The 21,877-nt window shown below is 43.2% G+C and overlaps 22 non-coding genes and 19 pseudogenes across 22 annotated transcripts; all 41 read right to left on the reverse strand.

Moving 5' to 3' along the window:
- Positions 1–401: 401 nt before the first annotated feature.
- On the reverse strand, positions 402–520 carry LOC147947423 (5S ribosomal RNA). Its single transcript, XR_015596000.1, has one exon. It is a non-coding gene; the product is annotated as a 5S ribosomal RNA (ribosomal RNA).
- A 402-nt stretch (positions 521–922) lies between these two features.
- Positions 923–1,041, reverse strand: LOC147947424 (5S ribosomal RNA; annotated as a pseudogene).
- A 397-nt stretch (positions 1,042–1,438) lies between these two features.
- Positions 1,439–1,557, reverse strand: LOC147947425 (5S ribosomal RNA; annotated as a pseudogene).
- A 404-nt stretch (positions 1,558–1,961) lies between these two features.
- Positions 1,962–2,080, reverse strand: LOC147947426 (5S ribosomal RNA). Its single transcript, XR_015595870.1, has one exon. It is a non-coding gene; the product is annotated as a 5S ribosomal RNA (ribosomal RNA).
- Positions 2,081–2,483: 403 nt separating this feature from the next.
- On the reverse strand, positions 2,484–2,602 carry LOC147947427 (5S ribosomal RNA; annotated as a pseudogene).
- Positions 2,603–2,998: 396 nt separating this feature from the next.
- Positions 2,999–3,117, reverse strand: LOC147947428 (5S ribosomal RNA; annotated as a pseudogene).
- Positions 3,118–3,523: 406 nt separating this feature from the next.
- LOC147947429 (5S ribosomal RNA) lies at positions 3,524–3,642 on the reverse strand (annotated as a pseudogene).
- Positions 3,643–4,037: 395 nt separating this feature from the next.
- Positions 4,038–4,156, reverse strand: LOC147947430 (5S ribosomal RNA). Its single transcript, XR_015595979.1, has one exon. It is a non-coding gene; the product is annotated as a 5S ribosomal RNA (ribosomal RNA).
- Positions 4,157–4,558: 402 nt separating this feature from the next.
- On the reverse strand, positions 4,559–4,677 carry LOC147947431 (5S ribosomal RNA; annotated as a pseudogene).
- A 408-nt stretch (positions 4,678–5,085) lies between these two features.
- LOC147947432 (5S ribosomal RNA) lies at positions 5,086–5,204 on the reverse strand (annotated as a pseudogene).
- Positions 5,205–5,602: 398 nt separating this feature from the next.
- LOC147947433 (5S ribosomal RNA) lies at positions 5,603–5,721 on the reverse strand. The gene has a single exon (XR_015595771.1). It is a non-coding gene; the product is annotated as a 5S ribosomal RNA (ribosomal RNA).
- A 407-nt stretch (positions 5,722–6,128) lies between these two features.
- On the reverse strand, positions 6,129–6,247 carry LOC147947434 (5S ribosomal RNA; annotated as a pseudogene).
- A 388-nt stretch (positions 6,248–6,635) lies between these two features.
- On the reverse strand, positions 6,636–6,754 carry LOC147947435 (5S ribosomal RNA). Its single transcript, XR_015595795.1, has one exon. It is a non-coding gene; the product is annotated as a 5S ribosomal RNA (ribosomal RNA).
- A 407-nt stretch (positions 6,755–7,161) lies between these two features.
- Positions 7,162–7,280, reverse strand: LOC147947436 (5S ribosomal RNA; annotated as a pseudogene).
- A 394-nt stretch (positions 7,281–7,674) lies between these two features.
- On the reverse strand, positions 7,675–7,793 carry LOC147947437 (5S ribosomal RNA; annotated as a pseudogene).
- Positions 7,794–8,189: 396 nt separating this feature from the next.
- On the reverse strand, positions 8,190–8,308 carry LOC147947438 (5S ribosomal RNA; annotated as a pseudogene).
- Positions 8,309–8,705: 397 nt separating this feature from the next.
- On the reverse strand, positions 8,706–8,824 carry LOC147947439 (5S ribosomal RNA; annotated as a pseudogene).
- Positions 8,825–9,228: 404 nt separating this feature from the next.
- LOC147947440 (5S ribosomal RNA) lies at positions 9,229–9,347 on the reverse strand (annotated as a pseudogene).
- A 400-nt stretch (positions 9,348–9,747) lies between these two features.
- Positions 9,748–9,866, reverse strand: LOC147947441 (5S ribosomal RNA). Its single transcript, XR_015595800.1, has one exon. It is a non-coding gene; the product is annotated as a 5S ribosomal RNA (ribosomal RNA).
- Positions 9,867–10,263: 397 nt separating this feature from the next.
- Positions 10,264–10,382, reverse strand: LOC147947442 (5S ribosomal RNA). Its single transcript, XR_015595981.1, has one exon. It is a non-coding gene; the product is annotated as a 5S ribosomal RNA (ribosomal RNA).
- Positions 10,383–10,781: 399 nt separating this feature from the next.
- LOC147947443 (5S ribosomal RNA) lies at positions 10,782–10,900 on the reverse strand (annotated as a pseudogene).
- Positions 10,901–11,299: 399 nt separating this feature from the next.
- LOC147947444 (5S ribosomal RNA) lies at positions 11,300–11,418 on the reverse strand. The gene has a single exon (XR_015595806.1). It is a non-coding gene; the product is annotated as a 5S ribosomal RNA (ribosomal RNA).
- Positions 11,419–11,822: 404 nt separating this feature from the next.
- Positions 11,823–11,941, reverse strand: LOC147947445 (5S ribosomal RNA; annotated as a pseudogene).
- A 400-nt stretch (positions 11,942–12,341) lies between these two features.
- LOC147947446 (5S ribosomal RNA) lies at positions 12,342–12,460 on the reverse strand. The gene has a single exon (XR_015595801.1). It is a non-coding gene; the product is annotated as a 5S ribosomal RNA (ribosomal RNA).
- Positions 12,461–12,857: 397 nt separating this feature from the next.
- Positions 12,858–12,976, reverse strand: LOC147947447 (5S ribosomal RNA). Its single transcript, XR_015595982.1, has one exon. It is a non-coding gene; the product is annotated as a 5S ribosomal RNA (ribosomal RNA).
- Positions 12,977–13,375: 399 nt separating this feature from the next.
- Positions 13,376–13,494, reverse strand: LOC147947448 (5S ribosomal RNA; annotated as a pseudogene).
- A 399-nt stretch (positions 13,495–13,893) lies between these two features.
- Positions 13,894–14,012, reverse strand: LOC147947449 (5S ribosomal RNA). Its single transcript, XR_015595763.1, has one exon. It is a non-coding gene; the product is annotated as a 5S ribosomal RNA (ribosomal RNA).
- A 392-nt stretch (positions 14,013–14,404) lies between these two features.
- LOC147947450 (5S ribosomal RNA) lies at positions 14,405–14,523 on the reverse strand. Its single transcript, XR_015595916.1, has one exon. It is a non-coding gene; the product is annotated as a 5S ribosomal RNA (ribosomal RNA).
- A 401-nt stretch (positions 14,524–14,924) lies between these two features.
- Positions 14,925–15,043, reverse strand: LOC147947451 (5S ribosomal RNA). Its single transcript, XR_015596042.1, has one exon. It is a non-coding gene; the product is annotated as a 5S ribosomal RNA (ribosomal RNA).
- Positions 15,044–15,439: 396 nt separating this feature from the next.
- Positions 15,440–15,558, reverse strand: LOC147947452 (5S ribosomal RNA). The gene has a single exon (XR_015595885.1). It is a non-coding gene; the product is annotated as a 5S ribosomal RNA (ribosomal RNA).
- A 392-nt stretch (positions 15,559–15,950) lies between these two features.
- Positions 15,951–16,069, reverse strand: LOC147947453 (5S ribosomal RNA; annotated as a pseudogene).
- Positions 16,070–16,461: 392 nt separating this feature from the next.
- LOC147947454 (5S ribosomal RNA) lies at positions 16,462–16,580 on the reverse strand. The gene has a single exon (XR_015595754.1). It is a non-coding gene; the product is annotated as a 5S ribosomal RNA (ribosomal RNA).
- Positions 16,581–16,977: 397 nt separating this feature from the next.
- LOC147947455 (5S ribosomal RNA) lies at positions 16,978–17,096 on the reverse strand. The gene has a single exon (XR_015595764.1). It is a non-coding gene; the product is annotated as a 5S ribosomal RNA (ribosomal RNA).
- Positions 17,097–17,488: 392 nt separating this feature from the next.
- LOC147947456 (5S ribosomal RNA) lies at positions 17,489–17,607 on the reverse strand (annotated as a pseudogene).
- Positions 17,608–18,009: 402 nt separating this feature from the next.
- On the reverse strand, positions 18,010–18,128 carry LOC147947457 (5S ribosomal RNA). The gene has a single exon (XR_015596043.1). It is a non-coding gene; the product is annotated as a 5S ribosomal RNA (ribosomal RNA).
- Positions 18,129–18,524: 396 nt separating this feature from the next.
- LOC147947458 (5S ribosomal RNA) lies at positions 18,525–18,643 on the reverse strand. Its single transcript, XR_015595765.1, has one exon. It is a non-coding gene; the product is annotated as a 5S ribosomal RNA (ribosomal RNA).
- Positions 18,644–19,537: 894 nt separating this feature from the next.
- LOC147947459 (5S ribosomal RNA) lies at positions 19,538–19,656 on the reverse strand. The gene has a single exon (XR_015596045.1). It is a non-coding gene; the product is annotated as a 5S ribosomal RNA (ribosomal RNA).
- A 396-nt stretch (positions 19,657–20,052) lies between these two features.
- LOC147947460 (5S ribosomal RNA) lies at positions 20,053–20,171 on the reverse strand. The gene has a single exon (XR_015595886.1). It is a non-coding gene; the product is annotated as a 5S ribosomal RNA (ribosomal RNA).
- A 392-nt stretch (positions 20,172–20,563) lies between these two features.
- Positions 20,564–20,682, reverse strand: LOC147947461 (5S ribosomal RNA; annotated as a pseudogene).
- A 393-nt stretch (positions 20,683–21,075) lies between these two features.
- On the reverse strand, positions 21,076–21,194 carry LOC147947462 (5S ribosomal RNA). The gene has a single exon (XR_015595799.1). It is a non-coding gene; the product is annotated as a 5S ribosomal RNA (ribosomal RNA).
- A 397-nt stretch (positions 21,195–21,591) lies between these two features.
- On the reverse strand, positions 21,592–21,710 carry LOC147947463 (5S ribosomal RNA). Its single transcript, XR_015595766.1, has one exon. It is a non-coding gene; the product is annotated as a 5S ribosomal RNA (ribosomal RNA).
- Positions 21,711–21,877: the final 167 nt, after the last annotated feature.

Raw genomic sequence — 21,877 nt, forward strand, 5'->3', positions numbered from 1 at the left:
TAGTATATACTATGCAATCGCATATATCGTTTTTTGAAAACTCAAGGGATCATTCAATGTGGGTCCCACTTGATATGTGGACCGGTTTTTCACCTTGGACGTGCTTCCAACCGCGAAAAACAAGAGATAACCATATCTAAACATAATTTTGTGCTCGTAGCTAATTGTGTCGCAATCACAAAAAAACATCCGAAACACCTTCTAACGTCAAAATTCGGCCTCCGGAATCGTCCAATGGAACAAAGACCCGTTGCCTTGCCAGAAACACTCTTGGAGCTTTCCGAGTTGGTATTATGGGTCGCGTGGTTCCTCACGATGTAAAAGTTACGACGTTCTCTTTGTACTATATAGTCTTACGCAACAACCAAAAAAAAAAAAAAAAAAAAAAAAAAAAAGAGGGAGGGATGCAACAAGAGGACTTCGCGGGAGGTCACCCATCCTAGTACTACTCTCGCCCAAGCACGCTTAACTGCAGAGTTCTAATGGGATCCGGTGCATTAGTGCTGGTATGATCGCATCCGAAAGTATATACCATGCAGTCGCATATATCGTTTTTTGAAAACTCAAGGGATCATTCAATGTGGGTCCCACTTGATATGTCGACCGGTTTATTCACCTTGGACGTGCTTCCAACCGCGAAAAACAAGAGATAACCATATCCAAACATAATTTTGTACTCGTAGCTAATTGTGTCGCGATCACAAAAAAACATCTCAAACACCTTCGAACGTCAAAAATTCGTCCTCCGGAATGGTCCAATGGAAAGAAGACCCATTGCCTTGCCAGAAAAACTCTTGGGGCTTTCCCAATTGGTATTATGGATCGCGTGGTTCCTCACGATGTAAAAGTTACGACGTTCTGTTTGTACTATATAGTCTTATGCAACAACCAAAAAAAAAAAAAAAAAAAAAAAAAAGAGGGAGGGATGCAACAAGAGGACTTCCCGGGCGGTCACCCATCCTAGTACTACTCTCGCCCAAGCCTGCTTAACTGCGGAGTTCTAATGGGATCCAGTGCATTAGTGCTGGTATGATCGCATCCGAAAGTATATACCATGCAGTCGCATATATCGTTTTTTGAAAACTCAAGGGATCATTCAATGTGGGTCTCACTTGATATGTGGACCGGTTTCTCACCTTGGACGTGCTTCCAACCGCGAAAAACAAGAGATAACCATATCCAAACATAATTTTGTGCTCGTAGCTAATTGTGTCGCGATCACAAAAAAACATCCGAAATACCTTCAAACGTCAAAATTCGGCCTCCGGAATGGTCCAATGGAACGTAGACCCATTGCCTTGCCAGAAACACTCTTGGGGCTTTCCCAGTTGGTATTATGGGTGCGTGGTTCCTCACGATGTAAAAGTTACGACGCTCTGTTTCTACAATATAGTCTTACGCAACAACCAAAAAAAAATAAAAAATAAAAATAAAGAGAGGGATGCAACACGAGGACTTCCCGGGAGGTCACCCATCCTAGTACTACTCTCGCCAGAGGACGCTTTACTGCGGAGTTCTGATGGGATCCAGTGCATTAGTGCTGGTATGATCGCATCCGTTAGTATATACTATGCAATCGCATATATCGTTTTTTGAAAACTCAAGGGATCATTCAATGTGGGTCCCACTTGATATGTGGACCGGTTTTTCACCTTGGACGTGCTTCCAACCGCGAAAAACAAGAGATAACCATATCCAAACATAATTTTGTGCTCGTAGCTAATTGTGTCGTGATCACAAAAAAACATCCGAAACACCTTCTAACGTCAAAATTCGGCCTCCGGAATCGTCCAATGGAACAAAGACCCGTTGCCTTGCCAGAAACACTCTTGGAGCTTTCCGAGTTGGTATTATGGGTCGCGTGGTTCCTCACGATGTAAAAGTTACGACGTTCTATTTGTACTATATAGTCTTACGCAACAACCAAAAAAAAAAAAAAAAAAAAAAAAAAAAAAGAGGGAGGGATGCAACAAGAGGACTTCGCGGGAGGTCACCCATCCTAGTACTACTCTCGCCCAAGCACGCTTAACTGCGGAGTTCTAATGGGATCCGGTGCATTAGTGCTGGTATGATCGCATCCGAAAGTATATACCATGCAGTCGCATATATCGTTTTTTGAAAACTCAAGGGATCATTCAATGTGGGTCCCACTTGATATGTCGACCGGTTTATTCACCTTGGACGTGCTTCCAACCGCGAAAAACAAGAGATAACCATATCCAAACATAATTTTGTACTCGTAGCTAATTGTGTCGCGATCACAAAAAAACATCTCAAACACCTTCGAACGTCAAAAATTCGTCCTCCGGAATGGTCCAATGGAAAGAAGACCCATTGCCTTGCCAGAAAAACTCTTGGGGCTTTCCCAATTGGTATTATGGATCGCGTGGTTCCTCACGATGTAAAAGTTACGACGTTCTGTTTGTACTATATAGTCTTATGCAACAACCAAAAAAAAAAAAAAAAAAAAAAAAAAAGAGGGAGGGATGCAACAAGAGGACTTCCCGGGAGGTCACCCATCCTAGTACTACTCTCGCCCAAGCCTGCTTAACTGCGGAGTTCTAATGGGATCCAGTGCATTAGTGCTGGTATGATCGCATCCGAAAGTATATACCATGCAGTCGCATATATCGTTTTTTGAAAACTCAAGGGATCATTCAATGTGGGTCCCACTTGATATGTGGACCGGTTTATCACCTTGGACGTGCTTCCAACCGCGAAAAACAAGAGATAACCATATCCAAACATAATTTTGTGCTCGTAGCTAATTGTGTCGCTATCACAAAAAAACATCCGAAATACCTTCAAACGTCAAAATTCGGCCTCCGGAATGGTCCAATGGAACGTAGACCCATTGCCTTGCCAGAAACACTCTTGGGGCTTTCCCAGTTGGTATTATGGGTGCGTGGTTCCTCACGATGTAAAAGTTACGACGCTCTGTTTCTACAATATAGTCTTACGCAACAACCAAAAAAAAAAAAAAAAAAAAAAAAAGAGAGGGATGCAACACGAGGACTTCCCGGGAGGTCACCCATCCTAGTACTACTCTCGCCAGAGGACGCTTTACTGCGGAGTTCTGATGGGATCCAGTGCATTAGTGCTGGTATGATCGCATCCGTTAGTATATACTATGCAATCGCATATATCGTTTTTTGAAAACTCAAGGGATCATTCAATGTGGGTCCCACTTGATATGTGGACCGGTTTTTCACCTTGGACGTGCTTCCAACCGCGAAAAACAAGAGATAACCATATCCAAACATAATTTTGTGCTCGTAGCTAATTGTGTCGTGATCACAAAAAAACATCCGAAACACCTTCTAACGTCAAAATTCGGCCTCCGGAATCGTCCAATGGAACAAAGACCCGTTGCCTTGCCAGAAACACTCTTGGAGCTTTCCGAGTTGGTATTATGGGTCGCGTGGTTCCTCACGATGTAAAAGTTACGACGTTCTATTTGTACTATATAGTCTTACGCAACAACCAATAAAAAAAAAAAAAAAAAAAAAAAAAAAAAGAGGGAGGGATGCAACAAGAGGACTTCCCGGGAGGTCACCCATCCTAGTACTACTCTCGCCCAAGCCTGCTTAACTGCGGAGTTCTAATGGGATCCAGTGCATTAGTGCTGGTATGATCGCATCCGAAAGTATATACCATGCAGTCGCATATATCGTTTTTTGAAAACTCAAGGGATCATTCAATGTGGGTCCCACTTGATATGTGGACCGGTTTCTCACCTTGGACGTGCTTCCAACCGCGAAAAACAAGAGATAACCATATCCAAACATAATTTTGTGCTCGTAGCTAATTGTGTCGCGATCACAAAAAAACATCCGAAATACCTTCAAACGTCAAAATTCGGCCTCCGGAATGGTCCAATGGAACGTAGACCCATTGCCTTGCCAGAAACACTCTTGGGGCTTTCCCAGTTGGTATTATGGGTGCGTGGTTCCTCACGATGTAAAAGTTACGACGCTCTGGTTGTACAATATAGTCTTACGCAACAACCAAAAAAAAAAAAAAAAAAAAAAAAGAGTGGGATGCAACACGAGGACTTCCCGGGAGGTCACCCATCCTAGTACTACTCTCGCCCAAGGACGCTTTACTGCGGAGTTCTGATGGGATCCAGTGCATTAGTGCTGGTATGATCGCATCCGTTAGTATATACTATGCAATCGCATATATCGTTTTTTGAAAACTCAAGGGATCATTCAATGTGGGTCCCACTTGATATGTGGACCGGTTTTTCACCTTGGACGTGCTTCCAACCGCGAAAAACAAGAGATAACCATATCCAAACATAATTTTGTGCTCGTAGCTAATTGTGTCGCAATCACAAAAAAACATCCGAAACACCTTCTAACGTCAAAATTCGGCCTCCGGAATCGTCCAATGGAACAAAGACCCGTTGCCTTGCCAGAAACACTCTTGGAGCTTTCCGAGTTGGTATTATGGGTCGCGTGGTTCCTCACGATGTAAAAGTTACGACGTTCTGTTTGTACTATATAGTCTTACGCAACAACCAAAAAAAAAAAAAAAAAAAAAAAAAAAAGAGGGAGGGATGCAACAAGAGGACTTCGCGGGAGGTCACCCATCCTAGTACTACTCTCGCCCAAGCACGCTTTACTGCAGAGTTCTAATGGGATCCGGTGCATTAGTGCTGGTATGATCGCATCCGAAAGTATATACCATGCAGTCGCATATATCGTTTTTTGAAAACTCAAGGGATCATTCAATGTGGGTCCCACTTGATATGTCGACCGGTTTATTCACCTTGGACGTGCTTCCAACCGCGAAAAACAAGAGATAACCATATCCAAACATAATTTTGTACTCGTAGCTAATTGTGTCGTGATCACAAAAAAACATCTCAAACACCTACGAACGTCAAAAATTCGTCCTCCGGAATAGTCCAATGGAACGAAGACCCATTGCCTTGCCAGAAAAACTCTTGGGGCTTTCCGAATTGGTATTATGGATCGCGTGGTTCCTCACGATGTAAAAGTTACGACGTTCTGTTTGTACTATATAGTCTTACGCAACAACCAAAAAAAAAAAAAAAAAAAAAAAAAAAAAAAAGAGGGAGGGATGCAACAAGAGGACTTCCCGGGAGGTCACCCATCCTAGTACTACTCTCGCCCAAGCCTGCTTAACCGCGGAGTTCTAATGGGATCCAGTGCATTAGTGCTGGTATGATCGCATCCGAAAGTATATACCATGCATTCGCATATATCGTTTTTTGAAAACTCAAGGGATCATTCAATGTGGGTCCCACTTGATATGTCGACCGGTTTTTCACCTTGGACGTGCTTCCAACCGCGAAAAACAAGAGATAACCATATCCAAACATAATTTTGTGCTCGTAGCTAATTGTGTCGCGATCACAAAAAAACATCCGAAACACCTTCTAACGTCAAAATTCGGCCTCCGGAATCGTCCAATGGAACAAAGACCCGTTGCCTTGCCAGAAACACTCTTGGAGCTTTCCGAGTTGGTATTATGGGTCGCGTGGTTCCTCACGATGTAAAAGTTACGACGTTCTGTTTGTACTATATAGTCTTACGCAACAACCAAAAAAAAAAAAAAAAAAAAAAAAGAGGGAGGGATGCAACAAGAGGACTTCCCGGGAGGTCACCCATCCTAGTACTACTCTCGCCCAAGCACGCTTAACTGCGGAGTTCTAATGGGATCCGGTGCATTAGTGCTGGTATGATCGCATCCGAAAGTATATACCATGCAGTCGCATATATCGTTTTTTGAAAACTCAAGGGATCATTCAATATGGGTCCCACTTGATATGTCGACCGGTTTATTCACCTTGGACGTGCTTCCAACCGCGAAAAACAAGAGATAACCATATCCAAACATAATTTTGTACTCGTAGCTAATTGTGTCGCGATCACAAAAAAACATCTCAAACACCTTCGAACGTCAAAAATTCGTCCTCCGGAATGGTCCAATGGAACTAAGACCCATGTCCTTGCCAGAAAAACTCTTGGGGCTTTCCGAATTGGTATTATGGATCGCGTGGTTCCTCACGATGTAAAAGTTACGACGTTCTGTTTGTACTATATAGTCTTACGCAACAACCAAAAAAAAAAAAAAAAAAAAAAAAAAAAAAAGAGGGAGGGATGCAACAAGAGGACTTCCCGGGAGGTCACCCATCCTAGTACTACTCTCGCCCAAGCCTGCTTAACTGCGGAGTTCTAATGGGATCCAGTGCATTAGTGCTGGTATGATCGCATCCGAAAGTATATACCATGCAGTCGCATATATCGTTTTTTGAAAACTCAAGGGATCATTCAATGTGGGTCCCACTTGATATGTCGACCGGTTTTTCACCTTGGACGTGCTTCCAACCGCGAAAAACAAGAGATAACCATATCCAAACATAATTTTGTGCTCGTAGCTAATTGTGTCGCGATCACAAAAAAATATCCGAAACACCTTCTAACGTCAAAATTCGGCCTCCGGAATCGTCCAATGGAACAAAGACCCGCTGCCTTGCCAGAAACACTCTTGGAGCTTTCCGAGTTGGTATTATGGGTCGCGTGGTTCCTCACGATGTAAAAGTTACGACGTTCTGTTTGTACTATATAGTCTTACGCAACAACCAAAAAAAAAAAAAAGAGGGAGGGATGCAACAAGAGGACTTCCCGGGAGGTCACCCATCCTAGTACTACTCTCGCCCAAGCACGCTTAGCTGCGGAGTTCTAATGGGATCCGGTGCATTAGTGCTGGTATGATCGCATCCGAAAGTATATACCATGCAGTCGCATATATCGTTTTTTGAAAACTCAAGGGATCATTCAATGTGGGTCCCACTTGATATGTCGACCGGTTTATTCACCTTGGACGTGCTTCCAACCGCGAAAAACAAGAGATAACCATATCCAAACATAATTTTGTACTCGTAGCTAATTGTGTCGCGATCACAAAAAAACATCTCAAACACCTTCGAACGTCAAAAATTCGTCCTCCGGAATGGTACAATGGAACGAAGACCCATGTCCTTGCCAGAAAAACTCTTGGGGCTTTCCGAATTGGTATTATGGATCGCGTGGTTCCTCACGATGTAAAAGTTACGACGTTCTGTTTGTACTATATAGTCTTACGCAACAACCAAAAAAAAAAAAAAAAAAAAAAAAAAAAAAAGAGGGAGGGATGCAACAAGAGGACTTCCCAGGAGGTCACCCATCCTAGTACTACTCTCGCCCAAGCCTGCTTAACTGCGGAGTTCTAATGGGATCCAGTGCATTAGTGCTGGTATGATCGCATCCGAAAGTATATACCATGCAGTCGCATATATCGTTTTTTGAAAACTCAAGGGATCATTCAATGTGGGTCCCACTTGATATGTCGACCGGTTTATTCACCTTGGACGTGCTTCCAACCGCGAAAAACAAGAGATAACCATATCCAAACATAATTTTGTGCTCGTAGCTAATTGTGTCGCGATCACAAAAAAACATCCGAAACACCTTCTAACGTCAAAATTCGGCCTCCGGAATCGTCCAATGGAACAAAGACCCGTTGCCTTGCCAGAAACACTCTTGGAGCTTTCCGAGTTGGTATTATGGGTCGCGTGGTTCCTCACGATGTAAAAGTTACGACGTTCTGTTTGTACTATATAGTCTTACGCAACAACCAAAAAAAAAAAAAAAAAAAGAGGGAGGGATGCAACAAGAGGACTTCCCGGGAGGTCACCCATCCTAGTACTACTCTCGCCCAAGCCTGCTTAACTGCGGAGTTCTAATGGGATCCAGTGCATTAGTGCTGGTATGATCGCATCCGAAAGTATATACCATGCAGTCGCATATATCGTTTTTTGAAAACTCAAGGGATCATTCAATGTGGGTCCCACTTGATATGTCGACCAGTTTATTCACCTTGGACGTGCTTCCAACCGCGAAAAACAAGAGATAACCATATCCAAACATAATTTTGTACTCGTAGCTAATTGTGTCGTGATCACAAAAAAACATCTCAAACACCTTCGAACGTCAAAAATTCGTCCTCCGGAATGGTCCAATGGAACGAAGACCCATGTCCTTGCCAGAAAAACTCTTGGGGCTTTCCGAATTGGTATTATGGATCGCGTGGTTCCTCACGATGTAAAAGTTACGACGTTCTGTTTGTACTATATAGTCTTACGCAACAACCAAAAAAAAAAAAAAAAAAAAGAGGGAGGGATGCAACAAGAGGACTTCCCAGGAGGTCACCCATCCTAGTACTACTCTCGCCCAAGCCTGCTTAACTGCGGAGTTCTAATGGGATCCAGTGCATTAGTGCTGGTATGATTGCATCCGAAAGTATATACCATGCAGTCGCATATATCGTTTTTTGAAAACTCAAGGGATCATCAATGTGGGTCCCACTTGATATGTCGACCGGTTTATTCACCTTGGACGTGCTTCCAACCGCGAAAAACAAGAGATAACCATATCCAAACATAATTTTGTGCTCGTAGCTAATTGTGTCGCGATCACAAAAAAACATCCGAAACACCTTCTAACGTCAAAATTCGGCCTCCGGAATGGTCCAATGGAACAAAGACCCGTTGCCTTGCCAGAAACACTCTTGGAGCTTTCCGAATTGGTATTATGGGTCGCGTGGTTCCTCACGATGTAAAAGTTACGACGTTCTGTTTGTACTATATAGTCTTACGCAACAACCAAAAAAAAAAAAAAAAAAAAAAAGAGGGAGGGATTCAACAAGAGGACTTCCCGGGAGGTCACCCATCCTAGTACTACTCTCGCCCAAGCACGCTTAACTGCGGAGTTCTAATGGGATCCGGTGCATTAGTGCTGGTATGATCGCATCCGAAAGTATATACCATGCAGTCGCATATATCGTCTTTTGAAAACTCAAGGGATCATTCAATGTGGGTCCCACTTGATATGTCGACCGGTTTATTCACCTTGGACGTGCTTCCAACCGCGAAAAACAAGAGATAACCATATCCAAACATAATTTTGTACTCGTAGCTAATTGTGTCGCGATCACAAAAAAACATCTCAAACACCTTCGAACGTCAAAAATTCGTCCTCCGGAATGGTCCAATGGAACGAAGACCCATGGCCTTGCCAGAAAAACTCTTGGGGCTTTCCGAATTGGTATTATGGGTCGCGTGGTTCCTCACGATGTAAAAGTTACGACGTTCTATTTGTACTATATAGTCTTACGCAACAACCAAAAAAAAAAAAAAAAAAAAAAAAAAAAAAGGGAGGGATGCAACAAGAGGATTTCCCGGGAGGTCACCCATCCTAGTACTACTCTCGCCCAAGCCTGCTTAACTGCGGAGTTCTAATGGGATCCAATGCATTAGTGCTGGTATGATCGCATCCGAAAGTATATACCATGCAGTCGCATATATCGTTTTTTTGAAAACTCAAGGGATCATTCAATGTGGGTCCCACTTGATATGTCGACCGGTTTATTCACCTTGGACGTGCTTCCAACCGCGAAAAACAAGAGATAACCATATCCAAACATAATTTTGTGCTCGTAGCTAATTGTGTCGCGTTCACAAAAAAAACATTCGAAACACCTTCAAACGTCAAAATTCGGCCTCCGGAATGGTCCAATGGAATGTAGACCCATTGCCTTGCCATAAACACTCTTGGGGCTTTCCCAGTTGGTATTATGGGTGCGTGGTTCCTCACGATGTAAAAGTTACGACGCTTTGTTTGTACTATATAGTCTTACGCAACAACCAAAAAAAAAAAAAAAAAAAAAAAAGAGATAGGGATGCAACACGAGGACTTCCCGGGAGGTCACCCATCCTAGTACTACTCTCGCCCAAGCGCGCTTAACCGCGGAGTTCTGATGGGATCCGGTGCATTAGTGCTGGTATGATCGCATCCTTAGAATATACCATCCAATTGCATATATCGTTTTTTGAAAGATCAAGGGATCATTCAATGTGGGTCCCACTTGATATTTGGACCGGTTTATTCACCTTAGACGTGCTTCCAACCGCGAAAAACAAGAGATAACCATATCCAAACATAATTATGTGCTCGTAGTTAATTGTGTCGCGATCACAAAAAAACATCCGAAACACCTTCAAACGTCAAAATTCGGCCTCCGGAATGGTCCAATGGAACGTAGACCCATTGCCTTGCCAGAAACACTCTTGGGGCTTTCCCAGTTGGTATTATGGGTGCGTGGTTCCTCACGATGTAAAAGTTACGACGCTTTGTTTGTACTATATAGTCTTACGCAACAACCAAAAAAAAAAAAAAAAAAAAAAAAGAGATAGGGATGCAACACGAGGACTTCCCGGGAGGTCACCCATCCTAGTACTACTCTCGCCCAAGGACGCTTTACTGCGGAGTTCTGATGGGATCCAGTGCATTAGTGCTGGTATGATCGCATCCGTTAGTATATACTATGCAATCGCATATATCGTTTTTTGAAAACTCAAGGGATCATTCAATGTGGGTCCCACTTGATATGTGGACCGGTTTTTCACCTTGGACGTGCTTCCAAGCGCGAAAAACAAGAGATAACCATATCCAAACATAATTTTGTGCTCGTAGCTAATTGTGTCGCGATCACAAAAAAACATCCGAAACACCTTCTAACGTCAAAATTCGGCCTCCGGAATGGTCCAATGGAACAAAGACCCGTTGCCTTGCCAGAAACACTCTTGGAGGTTTCCGAATTGGTATTATGGGTCGCGTGGTTCCTCACGATGTAAAAGTTACGACGTTCTGTTTGTACTATATAGTCTTACGCAACAACCAAAAAAAAAAAAAAAAAAAAAAAAAGAGGGAGGGATGCAACAAGAGGACTTCCCGGGAGTTCACCCATCCTAGTACTACTCTCGCCCAAGCACGCTTAACTGCGGAGTTCTAATGGGATCCGGTGCATTAGTGCTGGTATGATCGCATCCGAAAGTATATACCATGCAGTCGCATATATCGTTTTTTGAAAACTCAAGGGATCATTCAATGTGGGTCCCACTTGATATGTCGACCGGTTTATTCACCTTGGACGTGCTTCCAACCGCGAAAAACAAGAGATAACCATATCCAAACATAATTTTGTGCTCGTAGCTAATTGTGTCGCGATCACAAAAAAAACATTCGAAACACCTTCAAACGTCCAAATTCGGCCTCCGGAATGGTCCAATGGAACGTAGAACCTTTGCCTTGCCAGAAACACTCTTGGGGCTTTCCCAATTGGTATTATGGGTCGCGTGGTTCCTCACGATGTAAAAGTTACGACGCTCTGTTTGTACTATATAGTCTTACGCAACAACCAAAAAAAAAACAAAAAAAAAAAAGAGGGAGGGATGCAACACGAGGACTTCCCGGGAGGTCACCCATACTAGTACTACTCTCGCCCAAGCGCGCTTAACTGCGGAGTTCTAATGGGATCCGGTGCATTAGTGCTGGTATGATCGCATCCGAAAGTATATACCATGCAGTCGCATATATCGTCTTTTGAAAACTCAAGGGATCATTCAATGTGGGTCCCACTTGATATGTCGACCGGTTTATTCACCTTGGACGTGCTTCCAACCGCGAAAAACAAGAGATAACCATATCCAAACATAATTTTGTACTCGTAGCTAATTGTGTCGCGATCACAAAAAAACATCTCAAACACCTTCGAACGTCAAAAATTCGTCCTCCGGAATGGTCCAATGGAACGAAGACCCATGGCCTTGCCAGAAAAACTCTTGGGGCTTTCCGAATTGGTATTATGGGTCGCGTGGTTCCTCACGATGTAAAAGTTACGACGTTCTATTTGTACTATATAGTCTTACGCAACAACCAAAAAAAAAAAAAAAAAAAAAAAAAAAAAAGGGAGGGATGCAACAAGAGGATTTCCCGGGAGGTCACCCATCCTAGTACTACTCTCGCCCAAGCCTGCTTAACTGCGGAGTTCTAATGGGATCCAATGCATTAGTGCTGGTATGATCGCATCCGAAAGTATATACCATGCAGTCGCATATATCGTTTTTTTGAAAACTCAAGGGATCATTCAATGTGGGTCCCACTTGATATGTCGACCGGTTTATTCACCTTGGACGTGCTTCCAACCGCGAAAAACAAGAGATAACCATATCCAAACATAATTTTGTGCTCGTAGCTAATTGTGTCGCGTTCACAAAAAAAACATTCGAAACACCTTCAAACGTCAAAATTCGGCCTCCGGAATGGTCCAATGGAATGTAGACCCATTGCCTTGCCATAAACACTCTTGGGGCTTTCCCAGTTGGTATTATGGGTGCGTGGTTCCTCACGATGTAAAAGTTACGACGCTTTGTTTGTACTATATAGTCTTACGCAACAACCAAAAAAAAAAAAAAAAAAAAAAAAGAGATAGGGATGCAACACGAGGACTTCCCGGGAGGTCACCCATCCTAGTACTACTCTCGCCCAAGCGCGCTTAACCGCGGAGTTCTGATGGGATCCGGTGCATTAGTGCTGGTATGATCGCATCCTTAGAATATACCATCCAATTGCATATATCGTTTTTTGAAAGATCAAGGGATCATTCAATGTGGGTCCCACTTGATATTTGGACCGGTTTATTCACCTTAGACGTGCTTCCAACCGCGAAAAACAAGAGATAACCATATCCAAACATAATTATGTGCTCGTAGTTAATTGTGTCGCGATCACAAAAAAACATCCGAAACACCTTCAAACGTCAAAATTCGGCCTCCGGAATGGTCCAATGGAACGTAGACCCATTGCCTTGCCAGAAACACTCTTGGGGCTTTCCCAGTTGGTATTATGGGTGCGTGGTTCCTCACGATGTAAAAGTTACGACGCTTTGTTTGTACTATATAGTCTTACGCAACAACCAAAAAAAAAAAAAAAAAAAAAAAAGAGATAGGGATGCAACACGAGGACTTCCCGGGAGGTCACCCATCCTAGTACTACTCTCGCCCAAGGACGCTTTACTGCGGAGTTCTGATGGGATCCAGTGCATTAGTGCTGGTATGATCGCATCCGTTAGTATATACTATGCAATCGCATATATCGTTTTTTGAAAACTCAAGGGATCATTCAATGTGGGTCCCACTTGATATGTGGACCGGTTTTTCACCTTGGACGTGCTTCCAAGCGCGAAAAACAAGAGATAACCATATCCAAACATAATTTTGTGCTCGTAGCTAATTGTGTCGCGATCACAAAAAAACATCCGAAACACCTTCTAACGTCAAAATTCGGCCTCCGGAATGGTCCAATGGAACAAAGACCCGTTGCCTTGCCAGAAACACTCTTGGAGGTTTCCGAATTGGTATTATGGGTCGCGTGGTTCCTCACGATGTAAAAGTTACGACGTTCTGTTTGTACTATATAGTCTTACGCAACAACCAAAAAAAAAAAAAAAAAAAAAAAAAGAGGGAGGGATGCAACAAGAGGACTTCCCGGGAGTTCACCCATCCTAGTACTACTCTCGCCCAAGCACGCTTAACTGCGGAGTTCTAATGGGATCCGGTGCATTAGTGCTGGTATGATCGCATCCGAAAGTATATACCATGCAGTCGCATATATCGTTTTTTGAAAACTCAAGGGATCATTCAATGTGGGTCCCACTTGATATGTCGACCGGTTTATTCACCTTGGACGTGCTTCCAACCGCGAAAAACAAGAGATAACCATATCCAAACATAATTTTGTGCTCGTAGCTAATTGTGTCGCGATCACAAAAAAAACATTCGAAACACCTTCAAACGTCCAAATTCGGCCTCCGGAATGGTCCAATGGAACGTAGAACCTTTGCCTTGCCAGAAACACTCTTGGGGCTTTCCCAATTGGTATTATGGGTCGCGTGGTTCCTCACGATGTAAAAGTTACGACGCTCTGTTTGTACTATATAGTCTTACGCAACAACCAAAAAAAAAACAAAAAAAAAAAAGAGGGAGGGATGCAACACGAGGACTTCCCGGGAGGTCACCCATACTAGTACTACTCTCGCCCAAGCGCGCTTAACTGCGGAGTTCTGATGGGATCCGGTGCATTAGTGCTGGTATGATCGCATCCGTTAGAATATACCATGCAATTGCATATATCGTTTTTTGAAAACTCAAGGGATCATTCAATGTGGGTCCCACTTGATATGTGGACCGGTTTCTCACCTTGGACGTGCTTCCAACCGCGAAAAACGAGAGATAACCATATCCAAACATAATTACTCGTAGCTAATTGTGTCGCGATCACAAAAAAACATCCAAAACACATTCAAACGTCAAAATTCGGCCTCCGGAATGGTCCAATGGAACAAAGACCCATTGCCTTGCCAGAAACACTCTTGGGGCTTTCCGAAATGGTTTTATGGTCGCGTGGTTCATCATGATGTAAAAATTACGATGTTCTGTTTGTACTATATAGTCTTACGCAACAACAAAAAAAAAAAAAAAAAAAAAAAAGAGGGAGGGATGCAACACGAGGACTTCCCGGGAGGTCACCCATCCTAGTACTACTCTCGCCCAAGCATGCTTAACTGCAGAGTTCTGATGGGATCCAGTGCATTAGTGCTGGTATGATCGCATCCGTAAGTATATACCATGCAGTCGCATATATCGTTTTTTGAAAACTCAAGGGATCATTCAATGTGGGTCCCACTTTATATGTGGACCGGTTTATTCACCTTGGACTTGCTTCCAACCGCGAAAAACAAGAGATAACCATATCCAAACATAATTTTGTACTCGTAGCTAATTGTGTCGCGATCACAAAAAAACATCTCAAACACCTTCGAACGTCAAAAATTCGGCCTCCGGAATGGTCCAATGGAACGAAGACCCATTGCCTTGCCAGAAAAACTCTTGGGGCTTTCCGAATTGGTATTATGGATCGCGTGGTTCCTCACGATGTAAAAGTTACGACGTTCTGTTTGTACTATATAGTCTTACGCAACAACCAAAAAAAAAAAAAAAAAAAAAAAAAAAGGGAGGGATGCAACAAGAGGACTTCCCGGGAGGTCACCCATCCTAGTACTAGTCTCGCCCAAGCACACTTAACTGCGGAGTTCTAATGGGATCCAGTGCATTAGTGCTGGTATGATCGCATCCGAAAGTATATACCATGCAGTCGCATATATCGTTTTTGGAAAACTCAAGGGATCATTCAATGTGGGTCCCACTTGATATGTCGACCGGTTTATTCACCTTGGACGTGCTTCCAACCGCGAAAAACAAGAGATAACCATATCCAAACATAATTTTGTGCTCGTAGCTAATTGTGTCGCGATCACAAAAAAAACATTCGAAACACCTTCAAACGTCAAAATTCGGCCTCCGGAATGGTCCAATGGAACGTAGACGCATTGCCTTGCTAGAAACACTCTTGGGGTTTCCCAATTGGTATTATGGGTCGCGTGGTTCCTCACGATGTAAAAGGTACGACGCTCTGTTTGTACTATATAGTCTTACGCAACAACCAAAAAAAAACAAAAAAAAAAAGAGGGAGGGATGCAACACGAGGACTTCCCGGGAGGTCACCCATCCTAGTACTACTATCGCCCAAGCGCGCTTAACTGCGGAGTTCTGATGGGATCCGGTGCATTAGTGCTGGTATGATCGCATCCTTAAAATATACCATGCAATTGCATATATCGTTTTTTGAAAACTCAAGGGATCATTCAATGTGGGTCCCACTTGATATTTGGACCGGTTTATTCACCTTAGACGTGCTTCCAACCGCGAAAAACAAGAGATAACCATATCCAAACATAATTATGTGCTCGTAGTTAATTGTGTCGCGATCACAAAAAAACATCCGAAACACCTTCAAACGTCAAAATTCGGCCTCCGGAATGGTCCAATGGAACGTAGACCCATTGCCTTGCCAGAAACACTCTTGGGGCTTTCCCAATTGGTATTATGGGTGCATGGTTCCTCACGATGTAAAAGTTACGACGCTCTGTTTGTACTATATAGTCTTACGCAACAACCAAAAAAAAAAAAAAAACAAGAGGGAGGGATGCAACACGAGGACTTCCCGGGAGGTCACCCATCCTAGTACTACTCTCGCCCAAGGACGCTTTACTGTGGAGTTCTGATGGGAGCCGGTGCATTAGTGCTGGTATGATCGCATCCGTTAGTATATACTATGCAATCGCATATATCGTTTTTTGAAAACTCAAGGGATCATTCAATGTGGGTCCCACTTTATATGTGGACCGGTTTTTCACCTTGGACGTGCTTCCAACCGCGAAAAACTAGAGATAACCATATCCAAACATAATTTTGTACTCGTAGCTAATTGTGTCGCGATCACAAAAAAACATCCAAAACACCTTCAAACGTCAAAATTTGGCCTCCGGAATGGTCCAATGGAATGAAGACCCATTGCCTTGCCAGAAACACTCTTGGGGCTTTCCGAAATGGTTTTATGGTCGTGTGGTTCATCACGATGTAAAAATTATGATGTTCTGTTTGTACTATATAGTCTTACGCAACAACAAAAAAAAAAAAAAAAAAAAGAGGGAGGGATGCAACACGAGGACTTCCCGGGAGGTCACCCATCCTAGTACTACTCTCGCCCAAGCATGCTTAGCTGCAGAGTTCTGATGGGATCTGGTGCATTAGTGCTGGTATGATCGCATCCGTAAGTATATACCATGCAATCGCATATATCGTCTTTTGAAAACTCAAGGGATCATTCAATGTGGGTCCCACTTGATATTTGGACCGGGTTATTCACGTTGGACGTGCTTCCAACCGCGAAAAACAAGAGATAACCATATCCAAACATAATTTTGTGCTCGTAGCTAATTGTGTCGCGATCACAAAAAAACATCCGAAACACCTTCAAACGTCAAAATTCGGCCTCCGGAATGGTCCAATGGAACGTAGACCCATTGCCTTGCCATAAACACTCTTGGGGCTTTCCCAATTGGTATTATGGGTGCGTGGTTCCTCACGATGTAAAAGTTACGACGCTCTGTTTGTACTATATAGTCTTACGCAACAACCAAAAAAAAAACAAAAAAAAAAAAGAGGGAGGGATGCAACACGAGGACTTCCCGGGAGGTCACCCATACTAGTACTACTCTCGCCCAAGCGCGCTTAACTGCGGAGTTCTGATGGGATCCGGTGCATTAGTGCTGGTATGATCGCATCCGTTAGAATATACCATGCAATTGCATATATCGTTTTTTGAAAACTCAAGGGATCATTCAATGTGGGTCCCACTTGATATGTGGACCGGTTTCTCACCTTGGATGTCCTTCCAACCGCGAAAAACTAGAGATAACCATATCCAAACATAATTACTCGTAGCTAATTGTGTCGCGATCACAAAAAAACATCCAAAACACATTCAAACGTCAAAATTCGGCCTCCGGAATGGTCCAATGGAACAAAGACCCATTGCCTTGCCAGAAACACTCTTGGGGCTTTCCGAAATGGTTTTATGGTCGCGTGGTTCATCATGATGTAAAAATTACGATGTTCTGTTTGTACTATATAGTCTTACGCAACAACAAAAAAAAAAAAAAAAAAAAAAAAGAGGGAGGGATGCAACACGAGGACTTCCCGGGAGGTCACCCATCCTAGTACTACTCTCGCCCAAGCATGCTTAACTGCAGGGTTCTGATGGGATCCAGTGCATTAGTGCTGGTATGATCGCATCCGTAAGTATATACCATGCAGTCGCATATATCGTTTTTTGAAAACTCAAGGGATCATTCAATGTGGGTCCCACTTTATATGTGGACCGGTTTATTCACCTTGGACTTGCTTCCAACCGCGAAAAACAAGAGATAACCATATCCAAACATAATTTTGTACTCGTAGCTAATTGTGTCGCGATCACAAAAAAACATCTCAAACACCTTCGAACGTCAAAAATTCGGCCTCCGGAATGGTCCAATGGAACGAAGACCCATTGCCTTGCCAGAAAAACTCTTGGGGCTTTCCGAATTGGTATTATGGGTTGCGTGGTTCCTCACGATGTAAAAGTTACGACGTTCTGTTTGTACTATATAGTCTTACGCAACAACCAAAAAAAAAAAAAAAAAAAAAAAAAAAAGGGAGGGATGCAACAAGAGGACTTCCCGGGAGGTCACCCATCCTAGTACTAGTCTCGCCCAAGCACACTTAACTGCGGAGTTCTAATGGGATCCAGTGCATTAGTGCTGGTATGATCGCATCCGAAAGTATATACCATGCAGTCGCATATATCGTTTTTGGAAAACTCAAGGGATCATTCAATGTGGGTCCCACTTGATATGTCGACCGGTTTATTCACCTTGGACGTGCTTCCAACCGCGAAAAACAAGAGATAACCATATCCAAACATAATTATGTGCTTGTAGTTAATTGTGTTGCGATCACAAAAAAACATCCGAAACACCTTCAAACGTCAAAATTCGGTCTCCGGAATGGTCCAATGGAACGTAGACCCATTGCCTTGCCAGAAACACTCTTGGGGCTTTCCCAATTGGTATTATGGGTGCATGGTTCCTCACGATGTAAAAGTTACGACGCTCTGTTTGTACTATATAGTCTTACGCAACAACCAAAAAAAAAACAAAAAAAAAAAGAGGGAGGGATGCAACACGAGGACTTCCCGGGAGGTCACCCATACTAGTACTACTCTCGCCCAAGCGCGCTTAACTGCGGAGTTCTGATGGGATCCGGTGCATTAGTGCTGGTATGATCGCATCCGTTAGAATATACCATGCAATTGCATATATCGTTTTTTGAAAACTCAAGGGATCATTCAATGTGGGTCCCACTTGATATGTGGACCGGTTTCTCACCTTGGACGTGCTTCCAACCGCGAAAAACTAGAGATAACCATATCCAAACATAATTACTCGTAGCTAATTGTGTCGCGATCACAAAAAAACATCCAAAACACATTCAAACGTCAAAATTCGGCCTCCGGAATGGTCCAATGGAACAAAGACCCATTGCCTTGCCAGAAACACTCTTGGGGCTTTCCGAAATGGTTTTATGGTCGCGTGGTTCATCATGATGTAAAAATTACGATGTTCTGTTTGTACTATATAGTCTTACGTAACAACAAAAAAAAAAAAAAAAAAAAAAAAGAGGGAGGGATGCAAGGTCACCCATCCTAGTACTACTCTCGCCCAAGCATGCTTAACTGCAGAGTTCTGATGGGATCCAGTGCATTAGTGCTGGTATGATCGCATCCGTAAGTATATACCATGCAGTCGCATATATCGTTTTTTGAAAACTCAAGGGATCATTCAATGTGGGTCCCACTTTATATGTAGACCGGTTTATTCACCTTGGACTTGCTTCCAACCGCGAAAAACAAGAGATAACCATATCCAAACATAATTTTGTACTCGTAGCTAATTGTGTCGCGATCACAAAAAAACATCTCAAACACCTTCGAACGTCAAAAATTCGGCCGCCGGAATGGTCCAATGGAACGAAGACCCATTGCCTTGCCAGAAAAACTCTTGGGGCTTTCCGAATTGGTCTTATGGGTCGCGTGGTTCCTCACGATGTAAAAGTTACGACGTTCTGTTTGTACTATATAGTCTTACGCAACAACCAAAAAAAAAAAAAAAAAAAAAAAAAAAGGGAGGGATGCAACAAGAGGACTTCCCGGGAGGTCACCCATCCTAGTACTAGTCTCGCCCAAGCACACTTAACTGCGGAGTTCTAATGGGATCCAGTGCATTAGTGCTGGTATGATCGCATCCGAAAGTATATACCATGCAGTCGCATATATCGTTTTTGGAAAACTCAAGGGATCATTCAATGTGGGTCCCACTTGATATGTCGACCGGTTTATTCACCTTGGACGTGCTTCCAACCGCGAAAAACAAGAGATAACCATATCCAAACATAATTTTGTGCTCGTAGCTAATTGTGTCGCGATCACAAAAAAAACATTCGAAACACCTTCAAACGTCAAAATTCGGCCTCCGGAATGGTCCAATGGAACGTAGACGCATTGCCTTGCTAGAAACACTCTTGGGGTTTCCCAATTGGTATTATGGGTCGCGTGGTTCCTCACGATGTAAAAGGTACGACGCTCTGTTTGTACTATATAGTCTTACGCAACAACCAAAAAAAAACAAAAAAAAAAAGAGGGAGGGATGCAACACGAGGACTTCCCGGGAGGTCACCCATCCTAGTACTACTATCGCCCAAGCGCGCTTAACTGCGGAGTTCTGATGGGATCCGGTGCATTAGTGCTGGTATGATCGCATCCTTAAAATATACCATGCAATTGCATATATCGTTTTTTGAAAACTCAAGGGATCATTCAATGTGGGTCCCACTTGATATTTGGACCGGTTTATTCACCTTAGACGTGCTTCCAACCGCGAAAAACAAGAGATAACCATATCCAAACATAATTATGTGCTCGTAGTTAATTGTGTCGCGATCACAAAAAAACATCCGAAACACCTTCAAACGTCAAAATTCGGCCTCCGGAATGGTCCAATGGAACGTAGACCCATTGCCTTGCCAGAAACACTCTTGGGGCTTTCCCAATTGGTATTATGGGTGCATGGTTCCTCACGATGTAAAAGTTACGACGCTCTGTTTGTACTATATAGTCTTACGCAACAACCAAAAAAAAAAAAAAAACAAGAGGGAGGGATGCAACACGAGGACTTCCCGGGAGGTCACCCATCCTAGTACTACTCTCGCCCAAGGACGCTTTACTGTGGAGTTCTGATGGGAGCCGGTGCATTAGTGCTGGTATGATCGCATCCGTTAGTATATACTATGCAATCGCATATATCGTTTTTTGAAAACTCAAGGGATCATTCAATGTGGGTCCCACTTTATATGTGGACCGGTTTTTCACCTTGGACGTGCTTCCAACCGCGAAAAACTAGAGATAACCATATCCAAACATAATTTTGTACTCGTAGCTAATTGTGTCGCGATCACAAAAAAACATCCAAAACACCTTCAAACGTCAAAATTTGGCCTCCGGAATGGTCCAATGGAATGAAGACCCATTGCCTTGCCAGAAACACTCTTGGGGCTTTCCGAAATGGTTTTATGGTCGTGTGGTTCATCACGATGTAAAAATTATGATGTTCTGTTTGTACTATATAGTCTTACGCAACAACAAAAAAAAAAAAAAAAAAAAAGAGGGAGAGATGCAACACGAGGACTTCCCGGGAGGTCACCCATCCTAGTACTACTCTCGCCCAAGCATGCTTAGCTGCAGAGTTCTGATGGGATCTGGTGCATTAGTGCTGGTATGATCGCATCCGTAAGTATATACCATGCAATCGCATATATCGTCTTTTGAAAACTCAAGGGATCATTCAATGTGGGTCCCACTTGATATTTGGACCGGGTTATTCACGTTGGACGTGCTTCCAACCGCGAAAAACAAGAGATAACCATATCCAAACATAATTTTGTGCTCGTAGCTAATTGTGTCGCGATCACAAAAAAACATCCGAAACACCTTCAAACGTCAAAATTCGGCCTCCGGAATGGTCCAATGGAACGTAGACCCATTGCCTTGCCATAAACACTCTTGGGGCTTTCCCAATTGGTATTATGGGTGCGTGGTTCCTCACGATGTAAAAGTTACGACGCTCTGTTTGTACTATATAGTCTTACGCAACAACCAAAAAAAAAACAAAAAAAAAAAAGAGGGAGGGATGCAACACGAGGACTTCCCGGGAGGTCACCCATACTAGTACTACTCTCGCCCAAGCGCGCTTAACTGCGGAGTTCTGATGGGATCCGGTGCATTAGTGCTGGTATGATCGCATCCGTTAGAATATACCATGCAATTGCATATATCGTTTTTTGAAAACTCAAGGGATCATTCAATGTGGGTCCCACTTGATATGTGGACCGGTTTCTCACCTTGGATGTGCTTCCAACCGCGAAAAACTAGAGATAACCATATCCAAACATAATTACTCGTAGCTAATTGTG

This window comes from Camelina sativa, chromosome 3 (assembly GCF_030686135.1).
Source record: "Camelina sativa cultivar CO46 ecotype springtype chromosome 3, ASM3068613v1".
Lineage (NCBI taxonomy): Eukaryota > Viridiplantae > Streptophyta > Magnoliopsida > Brassicales > Brassicaceae > Camelina > Camelina sativa.